This window comes from Heterodontus francisci, chromosome 42 (assembly GCF_036365525.1).
Source record: "Heterodontus francisci isolate sHetFra1 chromosome 42, sHetFra1.hap1, whole genome shotgun sequence".
Taxonomy (NCBI): Eukaryota; Metazoa; Chordata; class Chondrichthyes; order Heterodontiformes; family Heterodontidae; genus Heterodontus; species Heterodontus francisci.
In genome coordinates, this window is record NC_090412.1 from 22,660,445 (window position 1) to 22,678,196 (window position 17,752).

The following is a 17,752-nucleotide window of genomic DNA, read 5'->3' on the forward strand; positions in this document are numbered from 1 at the left end:
CCAGTGGTGTACTGCAGGGATCAGTGCTGGGACCCTTTCTGTTTGTAGTGTACATTAATGATTTAGACGTGAATATAGGAGGTACGATCAGTAAGTTTGCAGATGACACGAAAGTTGGTGGCGTCGTAAATAGTGAGGAAAGCCTTAGATTACAGGACCATATCGAGGGGCTGGTAAGATGGTCAGAGCAGTGGCAAATGGAATTTAATCCTGATAAGTGTGAGGTGATGCATTTTGGGAGGACTAACAAGGCAAGAGAATATACAATGGGTGGTAGGACCCTAGGAAGTACAGAGGGTCAGAGGGACCTTGGTGTACTTGTTCCTAGATTACTGAAGACAGCAGCACAGGTAGATAAGGTCTGAAGAAGGGTCACTGACCTGAAACATTAACTCTGCTTCTCTCTCCACAGATGCTGCCAGACCTGCTGAGTTTTTCCAGCACTTTCTATTTTTATTTCAGATTTCCAGCATTCGCAGTATTTTGCTTATATATTATATATATAAAATATATAAGCAAAATATATATATATAGGTGGATAAGGTAGTTAGGAAGGCATATGGGATACTTGCCTTTATTAGCCGAGGCATGCAATATAAGAGCAGGGAGGTTATGATGGAGCTGTATAAAATGCTAGTTAGGCCACAGCTGGAGTGCTGTGTACAGTTCTGGTTGCCACACTTCAGTAAGGATGTGATTGCACTGGAGAGGGTGCTGAGGAGATTCACCAGGATGTTGCCTGGGCTGGAGCATTTCAGCAATGAAGAGAGAATGGATAGGCTAGGGTTGTTTTCCTCGGAGCAGAGAAGGCTGAGGTGACTGAGGTATACAAAATTATGAGGGGCATTGATAGGAACAAACTTTTTCCCTTAGCGAAGGTGTCAATATCCAGAGGGCAGGGGCAGGAGGTTTAGAAGGGATTTGAGGAATTTCTTTTTCACCCAGAGGGTTTTTGGAATCTGAAACACACTGCCTGAGGGGTGGTAGAGGCAGGAACCCTCACAACATTTAAGAAGTATCTAGATGAGCACTTGAAACGCCATAGCATACAAGGCTACGGGCCAAGTGCTGGAAAATGGGATGAGAATAGATAGATGCTTGATGGCCGGCATGGACATGATGGGCCGAAGGGCCTGTTTCCGTGCTGTATAACTCTATGATTCTAACCCCCAAAATGTTGGAAAACATAGACCTCACATCCTCCTATGTAAATTCAGACACTAGAAGCACCCCACCAGAGTTGCTAGCAGCATTTACAGAAACCCTGCAGAGACAAAGAAAGTCCTCAAGAGGGCAGAACATCCGTGAGGGTGACGCCTCACCTCACTGAAGTGCCGCAGGTGAGCGCAGTAGAATCTGGGCAAATACCTGTAAGCATGAGTGTCCCAGAGGACAAAGGGAAGATTAGAAAAGAATCCTCCCGCACAGTCAGGGGAAAAGGGAACCAACCATCCTCTAAGGCATAAAGCCCTTGCATGACTCATCAAACCACTGAGAGTTCAGAATGGATCCACCCACTACTGACTCTCAGGAGCAGAACTCCAATCTAGGACTAATTAAATCTAACCCTCCCCCTGCAGACTTCAACAGAAAAAAAGGCACCCGAGATAGTCACGGAGATGTGCAAATTGCAAACCTCCCCAGAAATTACATGTTTACTGGGATGCCCATTCCCAAACCAGGCTGACAGTGAAGAAACTTCAAACCCCTTTGAGGCAACACATAGCTAGACCCACCTTAAGAGAAAAGGGGCAGTTTAAAGCAGCACTGCTACAAAGGAAAGACAGGCGATAATAATTTTTAGGATTTCTGAATGAATGAGAGAATTGCATGTGTGTTTTCCTGTATTTAGTCTTCTCTCTATTCTCTTTTAATGAAATGCTCTCTAATCGCATTTCATTCCGCTGGATGCGGAGGTGTGATGAAAATCACACCTGCCAAAAATTAGGCATATTAATTTCATCATATAGAACATTAATTTTAAACTCTTAGTGGACTGAAAACATGGCAGCACCTGCATTCTAAAAGGACAGTGGCTGGAAACATTTGCATTCTAAGAGACAGTTGCCCGGAGAAGACAATGGAACTGCTCCCAGATTCAATTAACCAGATGGATTTTAATCAAAAGACATTGAAGATGTGAAGGTCAGCATTCCAGCCCCCCACTGAGTATGTCTACTAAGATTGAAAGAATCCACAAAACTCGTCAGGTAGGTTGTCCCGTAAAAAAGAGCTAGTCACATGACTGGCCTGCTGGCCCAGGTTTGATTTGAATTGTGTTCACAGGACAGTTTGAAGTCAGACTGCAACTGAACTTGAAGGAAGGCAGCATCCCCCGTCTCACACTCTCTCTCACGAAAAGAAGAAACTGCTACTAGATTTAAAGAATTCAGAAAACCATCGAAACAAGTTTGAAAGAGTGTACTGGGCCCCAACGAGACGGCAAGATCGAACTGCAATCAAACATTTTACATCAAACTCAGAAGACAGTAAATTGACTCCAGCTATTGCTTCAAACATTTCCCCATGATTCTTTCTCCTTTTCTGTCTCTATCTGCGTGTGTTTATCGTGCATGCATGCTAGTCTGGTCGCATCGCGTATTTTTAGTAGTTTTAAGGTTAACAAACTTCCACCTTTCTTGTTTACATCTAAGAAAATCTGTCTGGTTGATTTCTTTCCCATTACAATTGGACAGCAGTGAGCAAGGATTCACTGAGAGGAAATTAAAGACACGGTTTTAAAAATTAAACCCTATTATGGTCAAACCAGGAAAAGGCTGAGCGGGAACCCATGGACCTCTTTCTCACCTGGTCGTAACGGGTAACATTTTGGCATGGATAGAAGATCAGCTAGCGAACAGGAAACAGAGAGTAGGCATAAATGGGTCATTTTCTGGTTGGCAAGATATAATGAGTGGTGCGCCACAGGGATCAGTGCTGGGGCCTCAACTTTTTGCAATTTATTTAAATGACTTGGATCAAGGGACCGAAGGTATGGTTGCTAAATTTGCTGATGACACAAAGATAGGTAGGAAAGTAAGTTGTGAAGAGGACCTAATGAGGATACAAAGGGATATAGATAGGTTAAGTGAGTGGGCAAAGATTTGGCATATGAAGTGTTATGTTGGAAAATGTGAAATTGTCCATTTTGGCAGGAAGAATAAAAAGGAAGCATATTATCTAGATGGTGAAAGACTGCAGAGCTCTGAGATGCAGAATGATCTGGGTGACCTAGTGTATGAATTGCAAAGGTTAGTATGTAGGTATAGCAGGTATTTAGGAAAGCTAATAGAACGTTATTGGTTATTGCAAGGGGAACTGAATACAAAAGGTGACCAAAACAGGTGGATGAGGGTAAAGCAGTGGTTGTGGTGTATATGGATTTCAGTAAGGCGTTTGATAAGGTTCCCCACGGTAGGCTATTGCAGAAAATACGGAAGTATGGGGTTGAAAGTGATTTAGAGCTTTGGATCAGAAATTGGCTAGCTGAAAGAAGACAGAGGGTGGTGGTTGATGGCAAATATTCATCCTGGAGTTTAGTTACTAGTGGTGTACCGCAAGGATCTGTTTTGGGGCCACTGCTGTTTGTCATTTTTAAAAATGACCTGGATGAGGGTGTAGAAGGGTGGGTTAGTAAATTTGCGGATGACACGAAGGTCGGTGGAGTTGTGGATAGTGCCGAAGGATGTTGTAGGGTACAGAGGGACATAGATAAGCTGCAGAGCTGGGTTGAGAGATGGAGTTTAATGCGGAAAAGTGTGAGGTGATTCACTTTGGAAGGAGTAACAGGAATGCAGAGTACTGGGCTAATGGGAAGATTCTTGGTAGTGTAGATGAACAGAGAGATCTTGGTGTCCAGGTACATAAATCCCTGAAAGTTGCCACCCAGGTTAATAGGGCTGTTAAGAAGGCATATGGTGTGTTAGCTTTTATTAGTAGGGGGATCGAGTTTCGGAGCCACGAGGTCATGCTGCAGCTGTACAAAACTCTGGTGAGGCCGCACCTGGAGTATTGCGTGCAGTTCTGGTCACCGCATTATAGGAAGGATGTGGAAGCTTTGGAAAGGGTGCAGAGGAGATTTACTAGGATGTTGCCTGGTATGGAGGGAAGGTCTTACGAGGAAAGGCTGAGGGACTTGAGGTTGTTTTCGTTGAAGAGAAGGAGGAGGAGAGGTGACTTAATAGAGACATATAAGATAATCAGAGGGTTAGATAGGGTGGATAGTGAGAGCCTTTTTCCTCGGATGGTGATGGCAAACACGAGGGGACAAAGCTTTAAGTTGAGGGGTGATAGATATAGGACAGATGTTAGAGGTAGTTTCTTTACTCAGAGAGTAGTAGGGGCGTGGAACGCCCTGCCTGCAACAGTAGCAGACTCGCCAACTTTAAGGGCATTTAAGTGGTCATTGGATAGACATATGGATGCAAATGGAATAGTGTAGGTCGGATGGTTTCACAGGTCGGCGCAACATCGAGGGCCGAAGGGCCTGTACTGCGCTGTAATGTTCTAAAAAAAAAGTAGGGAGGTTATGCTTCAGCTATACAGGGCATTGGTGAGACCATATTTGGAGTACTGTGTATTTAAAGAAGGATGTAAATGCATTGGAAGCAGTTCAAAGAAGGTTTACTGGACTAATACCTGGAATGGGCAGGCTGTCTTATGAGGAAAAGTTGGACAAGCTAGGTTTGTATCCACTGGAGTTTGGAAGAGTAAGAGGCGACTTGATTGAAACATGTAAGATTCTGAGGGGTCTTGACAGGGTGGATGTGGAAAGGATGTTTCCTCTTGTGGGAGAATCTAGAACTAGAGGTCACTGCTTAAAGATAAGGGGTTGCTCATTTAAGACAGAGATGAGGAGAAATTTTCTCTCTGAGGGGCGTAAGTCTTTGGAATTCTCTTCCTCAAGAGGCGATGGAAGCAGCGTCTTTGAATATTTTTAAGGCAAAGGTAGATAGATTCTTGATAAGTAAAGAGGTGAAAGGTTATAGGGGGTAGGCGGAAATGTGGAGTTGAGATTACAATCAGATCAGGGGCGGCACAGTGGTGCAGTGGTTAGCACCGCAGTCAGACAGCTCCAGCGACCTGGGTTCAATTCTGGGTGCTGCCTGTGTGGAGTTTGCAAGTTCTCCCTGTGTCTGCGTGGGTTTCCTCCGGGTGCTCCGGTTTCCTCCCACATGCCAAAGACTTGCAGGTTGATAGGTAAATTGGCCATTAGCAATTGCCCCTAGTATAGGTAGGTGGTAGGGAAATATAGGGACAGGTGGGGATGTGGTAGGAATATGGAATTAGTGTAGGATTAGTATAAATGTGTGGTTGATGTTCGGCACAGACTCGGTGGGCTGAAGGGCCTGTTTCAGTGCTGTATCACTAAACTAATCTTATTGAATGGTGGAGCAGGCTCGAGGGGCTGAGTGGCCTACACCTGCTCCTAATTCATATGTTCATATGTGTCGAAATTTGCTTTATAATGCTGCTGTGAAGCGCCATGGGACATTTTATTGCGTTAATAGCACTATATAAATTTAAGTCGGTTATTGGTTACAGTGAAAAGTGAATCAAGTGTACAATTCCTCCACACTGATAATTATTTTGACCACTATAACAAGCATAAGTAAAAAGATCTTCCAACAAATATGGAATAATCTAACTTAGTAGCTCCCACAACCCAAGTATCTTCAGCAACATTTTTGCACTGTCAGATGCAGCTCACTACAGAAACTTGATCGAAAAAGATGGTGGTAAATTTAGCAAAATGTGTTACTCCACCGTCTGTAACACTGGATGATTTGTTGAATCTGCTTCTGGTGACCAGAATTCTCTGAAAACTGGAGTGGCATTGTGGCCACAATATGATACATTCTTTTATAACCCAAGTACAAAAAAAGTCTCTACATCTTGAATGAGTGACTAGCATAGTCTTCTTATCTCTTCAAAGACAATCTTATATAGCTAAGCACTAATGAAATATCATCCTACATTAGTCATGTCTTAGTTGAGAATCCAAGCAATTATACTCCTAGATATACAAAACTGAGTTGATTACTTCACACTACTGGCTAGCTGACATCGGAAGATGGCCTTGGCCTTACTGCACATTAGATCCAAATTCATTTGTCCCATGGAAGTTCTAAATTTAGATAACATATTTTGAATGCCTAAACATGATCCTAAACATTGGTCCAACAAGCTTGGTATTTCTCAATCTTTATTCCAAAACATTCTGGCAAAGTACTGTCTTCTTCTAAATAAATCTAGTTTCCTGGCCTCCATATCTGGAAACTGCAGCTGAGTGAAACCAGATTGATCATATTTCACTGTTCATACCAATAAGTTCAATAGCTGACTGGGCAAACAGCCCACATATAACCCTCCTTTTGACATACAACAGCATGTAGTTCGGTTAGATACAGCAGCGTCGTTTCTTCAGCAAAATGTTTCTGGATGCTGCAAGGTGACCATATCCAGAATGTAGGGACACAGAATGCCCTTAAATCCAGTACTAAAAGTACAGAAACTCATGGGTAACTGGGCTAAGTGTAATGATCATCCAGCTGAAATGTCATTGCAACTCAAGTGAATATACCTCCTCCCCCCATAAAATTGAACCGTATCATTTCCCCTTGCTGCCCTTGCACGTGTTTAGATCGTGGGCTCCTACCACTGCCAAACAAAAACTGGGGCTGTGAAGAGGATTAAAAAGATGACGGAGAATAGTGCTCATTTCTGAAATTATTTTAATTTTCTTTTTTGCTCCTCATTTTTCTGTGACAATTCATGTTATACAAACTTAAAAGGAAAGATTTTATTCAAAATTATGTTTCAGACAGCACCTTGCATTCATTGCTGTACTAAAGTATTTACAATAAAATTATGTTTTTTAATTAACACATGAACATTGTTTAAAATAATTGTTTGAATACATCTCCAGCAAAAACTAAAGATATTAAAAATGGTCCATAAACAAGCCATATAGTCTTTAAAATATTTAAGACTACATGAATTTAGTGCTGATGTCGAAGGAAACTTGGGGGTGTGTAAGAGGTGAGCAGTCAGCAGTATCATTGCAAGAAGCAAAGGAAACATATGTAGAGACCCAAGGAAGATGTTAATTACATCTCCACTGATGGATAACATGGGAATAAGAATCTCTGGTTTTAATGGATTAGACAATATACTGCATTTTCAATGTACTGTACCAGAAATGAAACCTTGAGTTTTCATTCAACAACAAAATAATGTTTGATAGTTAACAGGAATGTGATTGAAATACAGCATATATACTGAAACGGCAAGACAGATAGATGCATGTTCAAAAGTTTTGTGGCTTTGTTACATCATTTCAAATGATAAGTGATTAAAGAGGGCCATTTGAATTCAACTTTCTTGTACCCCATCTATGTAAATGAATTAGTAGCTGAGTAACTCACTATTTTTAAATTTCATCTATTAGGATAAATGCTACCTCCTAAAGATTCTTTACTGTTCCATACCATATGCTGTATATATACAGATTGCTAAATAAACTAATGGCTTTAACGCTTCACCACAGTTAGTAAGTTTCTCTCACCGCTTCATGTACAGCAGAGATACGAGGGGAGAATTTCTACATGGTTCTCCCGATTGCTACCATAACTTCAAAAAGATCAAGGAAACCCCGAAGAAATAGCGTGAACAGCTGTTTTGGTGGGCAATCTCTCTCGTGTAGTGGTAGTGTGCTGACAATGTAGATTCATGATTTATACATCCTTTAAACAAAATGACCACAATATAAAATATGGGACATGAGCATGGGAGAATATATGATGCTTGGCTGCACATGGTCTCAGACTTGTGAATTTTGTGTACACCAAAATGAGGGATATTTGGTTATCGGGAATGGAACACTTTGCATCTTGGGTACACATTCTACGTATCAGGTACTTCCAGATTGTCAGACAGAGAATAAAGCTGATGCCACATTTGAGGCAGTTTGGTGCTATGGGTTCATTTTTACTGGAATTACCATTGCCCAAACCTATTTTACCTAGGGCTCTTACAGTCTGCAGGCAGAGGAGACTTTCATCCTATGAGTCTGGTGCCCAGAGATGAAAGGGCATTGTCAAAACTGCTCTGCCGTTAAGCATTCGACTTTAAAAATAAAACTTGAGGGTCCAATAAGTGGAAAAGAATTGCTAACCATTGCCTAGTTGCCCAATCTAATCCCACCTTCCAGCACTTGGTCCATAGCCTTCATGGGGAGTGTAAAAACTGCACTTGAACTATGCCATACTTAAACCGTATAGTTTTGCGCCTTGGGGAAGCACTGGGTATAATTTAACCTAAGAAAGAATTTTTTCTTGTTTATTTAGTTATTGGTTTTTGGATACAATCGGTCAACAGCAAATACTCACACAGTTGACGTTAAGAAGGAAAACGGACCAATTTCTACTATGGTATGCAGCAGCCAGATTGAGAACTGTGAAATTGTTAGCTTGGATCGTGAAACAGAATACGGCTGATAACAACAACAACTTGCATTAAATACATTTAATGTAGTAAAATGACCCACGACAGTTATTTCATAACACTCAGCAAATATTTATTCTGGTCAGAAGGAAGGACTCGATGAGAACAATGAACCACCCGTGAATAACAAAGGAAGTTAAGGAGAGTATCAAATCAAAAATAAAGGCGTACAAAACGGCAAAAGCGAGTGGTAGGCTAGAGGATTGGGAACTTTTTTTAGGAACCAGCAGCGGATGACTAAAAAACTAATAAAGAGGGAGAAAATTGATGAGAGTAAATTGGCAAGAAATATAAAAACAAACAGTAAGAGCTTCTACAGGTATATAAAAAGGATAAGAGTAGATAAAGTAAGTGTGGGACCCTTAGAGGATGAGACTGGGGAATTAATAACAGGGAACAGGGAAATGGCAGATAATTTAAACCAATATTTTGCATTGGTCTTCACGGTGGAGGACATTATAAACATCCCGACAATAATAGATGAACAAGGTGTAAATGGGAGGGAGGAACTTGTAACAATCTCTATCACAAGGGAAGAGGTGCTGGACAAACTGACTGGGACTAAAGGCAAGTTGCCAGGACTTGATGGCCTGCATCCAAGGGTTTTAAAAGAAGCGCCTGCAGAGATAGTGGAGGCATTGGTCATAATATACCAAAATTCACTGGATTCCAGGAGGGTACCAGTGGATTGGAAAACCGCTAATGTGACGCCCCTATTCGAGGAAGGAGGGAGGCAGAAAGCAGGAAATTAGACCAGTTAGCTTAACATCTGTCATTGAGAAAATGCTAGAGTCCATTATCAAGGAAGAAATAGCAAGACATTTAGAAAAACATAATGCAATTAAACAGAGTCAACGTGGTTTTATGAAAGGGAAACCATGTTTGACAAATTTGTTAGAGTTCTTTGAGGATTTAACAAGCAAAGTGGATAAAGGGGAACTGGTAGATGTAGTGTATTTGGATTTTCAGAAGGCGTTCGATAAGGTACCACATAAAAGGTTATTGCACAAAATAGGAGCTCAGGGTATCGGGTAATGTGTTGGCATGGATTGAAGATTGGCTAACACACAGAAGGCAGAGAGTCGGGATCAATGGGTCCTTTTCAGGTTGGAAAGCTGTAACTAGTGGGTGCCACAGGGATCAGTCCTGGGGCCTCAATTATTTACAATCTACATCAATGACTTGGAGGAAGGGACAGAGTGTAGTGTATCCAAATTTGCTGACGATACAAAAATAGGTGGGCAGGCATGTTGCGATGAGGACACAAAGAATCTGCAAAGGGATACAGATAGGTTAAGTGAATGGGCAAAAACTTGGCAGATGGAGTTCATTTTGGAAAGTGTGAGGTCATCCACTTTGGTAGGAAGAGGAAAAAGGCAGATTATTATTTAAATGAAGAAAGACTACTAAATATTACAGTACAGAGGGGGTCTGGGTGTTCTTGTACACGAAAAACAAAAAGTTAGCATGCAGGTGCAGCAAGTAATTAGGAAGGCAAATGGAATTTTGGCCTTTATTGCCAGGGGGTTAGAGTTTAAAAATAGGGAAATCTTGTTACAACTGTGCAGGGTGTTGGTGAGGCCACACCTAGAGTAATGCGTACAATTCTGGTCCCTGTATTTAAGGAAGAATATACTAGCATTGGAGGCAGTTCAGAAAAGGTTCACTAGGCTGATTCCTGGGATGAAGGGGTTGTCTTATCAAGAACGGCTAAACAGGATTGGCCTTTATTCATTGGAGTTTAGAAGAATGAGATGTGATCTTATTGAAACATATAAGATTTTAAGGGGGCTTGACATCGTAGATGTCGAGAATATGTTGCCACTAGTGAGGGAATCTCGAACTAGGGGACATAGTCACAGAATAAGGGGTCACACATTTAAAACTCAGATGCGAGGGAATTTCTTCTCTCAGAGGGTGTTGAATCTCTGGAATTCTCTACCTCAGAGTTGTGGAGGCTAGGTCACTAAATGCATTTAAGGAGGAAGATAGATTTTTTTGAAATGTCGGGGAGTCGAGGGTTATGCATGACAGGCCCGAAAGAGAAGTTGAGGCCTGGGACAGATCAGCCATGATCTTATTGAATGGCGGGGCAGGCTTGAGGGGCTGAATGGCCTACTCCTGCTCTTATTTCTTATGTTCTTATGACACTTAAAGGAGCATTATCAAACAAAATTTGACAGAGCCGCACAAGGAGATTTTAGCACAAGTGATCGAAAGCTTGGTCAAAGAGGTCTTTTTAAGGAGCATGTTAAAGGAGGAGAGACAGAGAGATATAGGGAGGGAATTCCAGAGCTTAGAACCAAGACAATTAAAGGCAAGGTACCCAATGGTGCTGTGATGAAAACTGGGGATGTGCAAGAGACCAGAATTTGACGAGTGCACAAATCTTGGTGGTTAGGGCTGGAGGTGGTTACAGAAATAGGGAGGGACAAGGTTATGGAGGTATTTGAAAACAGGGCTGAAAAATTTAAATTCAAGTCATTGTCAGACTAGGTGCCAGTGTAGGTCTGCAAGCACAGGGGTGATGGGTGAATGGGAATTGGTTCGAGTTAAGATACTAGCAGCAGGGCTTTAGGCATCAAGTTTATGGAGGGTGCAAGCTGGAAGTCAGGCAGGGGAGCAGTGAAACTGCCAAAACTTGAGGCAACAAAGGTATAGATGAGCTCAGGCAGGGGCAGAGATGGGCGATGTGACAGTGGTGGAAGTAGGTGGTCACGTGAAGGAGTAGAAATGGGGTCAGAAGCTCATCATGGGATCAAATAGGATGGCAAGGTTGTGAAAGGTCTGGTTCAGCCTTATAGTGGCCGGCAATGGGGAAGTAAACTGGGTGGCTTATATCTCGTTCCTATAATCTTACAATGAAATACCTGCCCAGTACCTGGTGAATTGACAGCACCTATGATTGAAAGACTCCTGTCACTACAAGTTCCGAAGAAGGGTCACTGACCCGAAACGTTAACTCTGCTTCTCTTTCCACAGATGCTGCCAGACCTGCTGAGTGGTTCCAGCATTTCTCGTTTTTATTTCAGATTTCCAGCATCTTTTGCTTTTATTATCCTGTCACTACAAACCTGATTCCCAATAACTGAAGAATCTTGACGAGCTGATAGCATGATGTAAAAGCATATGGGAGGGCAAACATTGGGATGGTAGAATCCTGTGGTCTTTCCATATTGAAAATTACTACAAACCTTGCTGAGTCACCTGAGCTGGGCAATTCATCTTTGCATAAGTCGCTAAAAGAAAGTCATCAGAAACTTCTGAGTGTTGGGATTAAAATTAGTTTCTTGCTGGAGTGCTTAAACAAGTCTAGCAATAGAGGAAACAATTCTTAGATACTTAATGTAACCAAAGTATTTTTATTGAAGACTAAAAGTTTATCCTTGGAGTATCCAACAACTGCCTGGAGTCAGATGCAGCTCACAAGCACTAGCTTGTCAGCTCCATGAAGACCGAGCAATTTTATCCTATTTGCACTTTATTTCCTCACTCCACTGATTTCTTCAGTTAGAATTTCATAGGCCTGAGGTTCGGTACAGTTTTTCTCAGCTCTTTTCAGTCATTAGTCCTATATCTGCACACCTAGATCGGGTATAACACAATGCGATATATGCAAATTAATAGGTACATTTACTTGGACTTTATGCTCTGCACGGCTTCAAAGTGGACATCCAAGCAGCCCAAAAGACAAAGGTTTTGGATATTCCTCATCTATCCAGTAAAAAGCATATCCTCCAATACGTTAGTGTTATGAACGCTGGATTTGGTAGTATGGTTACGTTTTAAAAACAGAGATCTTTAATGCAGTGTAAAATGGTCATTTGGAGGAAACATGGGCCTCATTCAAAACTCTGCCTACTGACAATCCAGGGATCTTGTTTACCATGAAAACAAGGAACCCAGATCAAAGACCCTTTTGAAACTGAGTGCAAGGCTGTGAGACCTAAAGGACAATGGGTTTTACTCTCCCAGACACACAGATAGTAAAGAGGGAGCCAGGGGCTCAAAAATGCAAATTCAAGTTTCAATTCTTAACTAGAAACAAAGGCCAGAACTTTATGCCCCCCACATTGCCGGAGGACTGGGCTGGAGGTGTGGGGGCGCGGGGGGGGGGAGGTTGTAAAATTGTGTGGAAGGCGTGGGATGCCATTCCCGTTGCCTTCCCGCCCCTACTGCAATTTTACAAGAGGCGGCGGCGAGAAACGGCTCGCCCGCCCCAGGCCAATTAAGGCCCTTAAATGGCCAATTAACTACCACTTAAGAGCTTCCTCTCACCACCGCTGATAAATCACCAGCTATGGGCGGGCAACTCAGGCCTCCCAGGAGAACACTGGAAGATCCAACCCATTGCAGCTGGGAGGTGCTTGGGACTTTTAACTACAAGGATATCTTTTCGATAAGAACATCGTGTAATGTATAAAGGTAGTGCGGGTTTTTCCAGTGTGTTAATAAGCTAATGGGAAATAACTTTCTCTGTAATTTAATGTATTAGCTATCTACTGTTCAGTTAATGTTGATTGAGTTTAGTTGTTATAGTAAAAGTCTTAAAATGTGAAATCTTGTCGTGTAATTCTTTAACCAGTTTGGGAAGTTCTTATCTTGTTTTTAAGTTAACAGTCTCTACTGAGGTCACATTATTTTATTTTTTAAAATTTTATTTAGAGATACAGCACTGAAATAGGCCCTTCGGTCCACCGAGTCTGTGCCGACCAACAACCACCCATTTATACTAATCTTACATTAATCCCATATTCCCTACCACATCCCCACCATTCACCTACACTAGGGGCAATTTACATTGGCCAATTTACCTATCAACCTGCAAGTCTTTGGCTGTGGGAGGAAACCGGAGCACCCGGCGGAAACCCACGTGGTCACAGGGAGAACTTGCAAACTCCGCACAGGTAGTACCCAGAACTGAACACGGGTCACTAGCCATGATGGTCTTGAGGTTCCATTCTCTCAGCTGACTCAGAGCAAGGGAAGAGATTGTACTTATAAACAGGAGAAAAAAAAGAATGAAAACTAGTGAAAGGTATCACCCTGAAGACACAAGGAGGCAACTTACTTGCTGAGCTATCAATGAAAAACTAGAAACACCAAGAATTCCTAGATTGGACATTCCAATCACTTACTGGAAAGGTGCACAAGTATAAACAACTATTAGTAAGGTAGATAGGAAACATCTCACAAACTAGATAAAAACTTAAATCTACCATTCAGCTGTGCAGGTGCAAATGAACACTTAAGTGTCTGCACATGGAAGATCCAACCCAAAGATGATAATTTTAGAAGAGCTAGCCTAGAATGGTGCTGTTCTTGTAGTACCAGGTGAGGGAATAGACTATACAGCACTGTGGTACAGAAAGAATGAACAAACTTGGGATTTATAATAAGGCAATTATTTTCAAACATGGGGCTGAATTTTCACATTGAAGGTGGTAAACAGGAGTAGCGACTGTTTCTGGATTCTGAACCCGCCCCCAGGGAAAAAGAGTCACTCTTCGGGATTTTCATGGTGTACCCCCTTAATTGGCAAGGAGACAGATTCCCTGTCCAAATAAAGGTGGCAGGTGGGCTCTCAAAGCTGAAGGGCCAATCAGAGGTCTTCCAGCTTGAGACGACCTGCAGGCTGCAGTAAGGGATAAGTAATTGAGAGGGCATATTAACATGAAGACACCCGCCCAACAACATTTTACAAATTTAATACCTTGAACAAATTACTGGAGTAAAGGGGACCGAGTATAAACTTTTAATTTATTCAAAAGTTATTCATAATTTTGTGCGTTGGAGGCAGTTCAGAGAAGGTTTACTAGACTGATAGCTGGAATTGGCAGGCTGTCTTACGAGGAAAGATTGGACAGGCTAGGCCTGTATCTGCTGGAATTTAGAAGAGTAAGAGGTGACTTGATTGAAACATACAAGATCCTGAGGGGTCTTGACAGGGTGGATGTGTAAAGGATGTTTCCCCTTGTGGGAGAATCTAGAACTAAGGATCACAGTTTAAAAATAAGGGGTTGCCCATTTAAGACAGAGGTGAGGAGAAATTATCTCAGAGGGTCGTGAGTCTTTGGAATTCTCTTCCTCAAAAGGCGGTAGAAGCAGAGTCTTTGAATACTTTTAAGGCAGAGATAGATAGATTCTTGATAAGCAAGGGGGTGGAAGGTTACTGAGGGTAGGTGGAAATGTTCAGCCATGAACTTATTGAATGGCGGCTCGAGGGGGCAAGTGGCCTACTCCTAACTCGTATCTTCAGGGGATATGGGCGTTGCTTGCAAAATCGGCATTTGTTGTCCATCCTTAATTGTACTTGAAAAGGTGGCGGTGAATTGCCTTAAGAACTGAGAGACATGCCAAGTCATTTCAGAGGGGCAGTTCAGAGTCAACCACATTGTTGAGGGTCTGGAGTCACAGAAAAGCCAGACTGGGTAAAGATGCAGATTACTTTCCCTAAAAGGACATTAGTGAACCAGATAGGTTTTGACTACAATCTGGTAGTTACATGTTAGCCATTAGTAATACCAGTTTTTCATTCCAGATTTATTTAACTAACTGAATTTAAATTTCCCAACTGTTGTGGTGGGATTTGAACTCGTGGCTCTGGGTCATTCATCCTGGTCTCTGGAGTATTAGTTCAGTTACATTATCACTATATTACCATTCCTGATCATAAGCATCTTCCAGCATTAATGAGTTGACAAATTTCTTATTCTGGCAGGTGTTATGACCTCGGTGAGACTGTTAAGGTTAAAACGTGAGATATATGAACCCCCAAACAAAGTTAAAGAATTACATGTCAAGATTTCACGTTTTTAAGACTTTTATTATAACAACTAAACTGAAAGAAATCCCATTAACTAAACAGTACCTTGTAATACAGAAAGGCAGATTATCTGAATGGTGATAGATTGGGGAAGGGGGAGGTGCAACAAGACCTGGGTGTTCTTGTACACCAGTTGCTGAAAGCAAGCATTCAGGTGCAGCAAGCAGTTAGGAAGGTGAATGGTATGTTGGCCTTCATTGCAAGAGGATTTGAGTACAGGAGCAAGGATGTCTTACTGCAGTTATACAGGGCCTTGGTGAGACCACATCTGGAGTATTGTGTGCAGTTTTGGTCTCCTTATCTGAGGAAGGATGTTCTTGCCATGGAGGGAGTGCAAAGAAGATTTATTAGGCTGATTCCTGGGATGGCAGGATTGACATATGAGGAGAGATTGGGTTGACTAGGCCATTTTCACTAGAGTTTAGAAGAATGAGAGGGGAATCTCATAGAAACCTATAAAATTCTAACAGGACTAGACAGGCTAGATGCAGGGAGGATGTTCCCGATGGCTGGGAAGTCCAGAACCAGGGGTCACAGTCTCAGGATACGGGGTATGCCATTTAGAACCGAGATGAGGAGAAATTCCTTCACTCAGAGGGTGAACCTGTGGAATTCTTTACTGCAGCAGGCAGTGGAGGCCAAGTCATCAAATATATTCAAGAAGGAGATAGATATATTTCTTAATGCCAAAGGGATCAAGGGATTATGGGAAGAAAGCAGGAACAGGGTACTGAATTAGACGATCAGCCATGATCTTTTTTGAATGGCAAGGCAGGCCCGAAGGGCCGAATGGCCTACTCCTGCTATTTTCTATGATTCTATGTAAGTAGCTGACACCCAAAATTACCAAGATATTTTCTTTACTTATTAAAATTCTTGAAAACCTTACATCACACTTAAATGTTAAAAATCCCAAACTCCTCCCAGTTGCAATGGGTTGGATCTTGCAGACCTTTCTCAAGTCAACCTCCTCTTCGCTCACTTCCCTGAGCACTTTTGACCTAGACATTCATGAATAAAGTAATCCCTGGTGATCCTGTTGGTCTTTTTCTTCTCTGCAAGCTTCAACATTCAAAACAGGTTCAAGTCTTCGCAGTCTTTTGTTGCATCAGGCTTTTGAGAGCAGGTGCTCCCCCTCCTTCTCTCTCTCGAGGCTGCCACGCCTGGCTGTCTTACAGCCATGTGAGGCTGCCACTGCTGGTTTCCATTCTTACAGCCTGTCTACCTTCAGAAAATCTGTTAAGTTTATCTGGAATCAAAAGTCAGTAGCTCATTGTCCTTTTCCAATATGCAAAGTCCAGAAGTCTGGCTTCAGCAGCACCACCCAGGCTTTCCATTGTTTCCAGGTGTTAGCCACGGCCGTGCACATTTGCATCCTCAGAAACACAAACTCCTGATTTACGATCCGAAAAGTCTGGGAGGGTGAAACCTATTGTTCTTCAGGTGTTATACCGCTGCAGTCTCTTTTTTCTTTGATCTTTGTGCTAGTAACCAAGATTCCTGACTTGTCTTTAAGCAGAGTGGATATGAGGTCACCTGACTTCTCTGACTCCGTCTTAAAACTTTTAAAAATCAGTTCTTAAAACATAATCATGTTACGAAGTCCAGCATTCATAACACATGCCAGAATACAAAAGATTGATGGTAGATTTGAAGGGAAGTTGAGGTGGTAAGAATAGATTAGTCCAATTTAGTTTCGTGATAGGGGCGAGAGGGAAATGGCATGAAAGGAATAACAGTCTCATGCGCTTCCTTAAAATCCAAAAATATAGAACATTCGCCCAAGACACGTCTAGATTGACAATCGCGCTGACACTAGATATGTTGCAAATCTTTAGTGACAGATGACAATTATATGCCATCATTCCAAACCCAGCTCATGCTGTGGTAAGAAATCATCGAGACAACCAATTAAAGGATAACTGAAAATAAAAACAGAAAATGCTGGAAATATGCAGCAGGCCTGTCAGCATCTTTTGAGAGATAAACAGAGTTAACATTTCAGGTGGATAACCTTTCATCAGTATCCTTTTTAATAAGAAATACAGAGAAAAATAAAAAGCGACTTACGTAGAATGGATAACAGACTCCATACAAAAGGAAACAATGAAGAGACTAAATAATTACCTGTGTTAAGTTATGCTAACTCATTACAAACATGCATGATCTCTAAAATATGGGACAGAGAGAACATTTTTAATCTTTCATTAACTTAAAAGAGTAACATTGAAAACAAAATGGCATACAAGTCTATTTTCTTGCAGATATGCTTACAGTTCAGCAATTGAGTCATCAGGCCTGGACAAGAACTGAATAACATACAGGTTTGGGCTGATTAAGTGACAAGTAACATTCATGTCACACATGTGTCAGGCAATGCCCATCTCCAACAAGTGGGTCTAACCACCTCCCCTTGACATT

The 17,752-nt window shown here is 41.9% G+C and overlaps 1 protein-coding gene across 2 annotated transcripts in view; it reads right to left on the reverse strand.

Annotated features, from left to right (window-relative positions):
* bmpr1aa (bone morphogenetic protein receptor, type IAa) overlaps positions 1-17,752 on the reverse strand; it is a 279,113-nt gene that overhangs the window by 37,157 nt on the left and 224,204 nt on the right. The window lies entirely within an intron of this gene.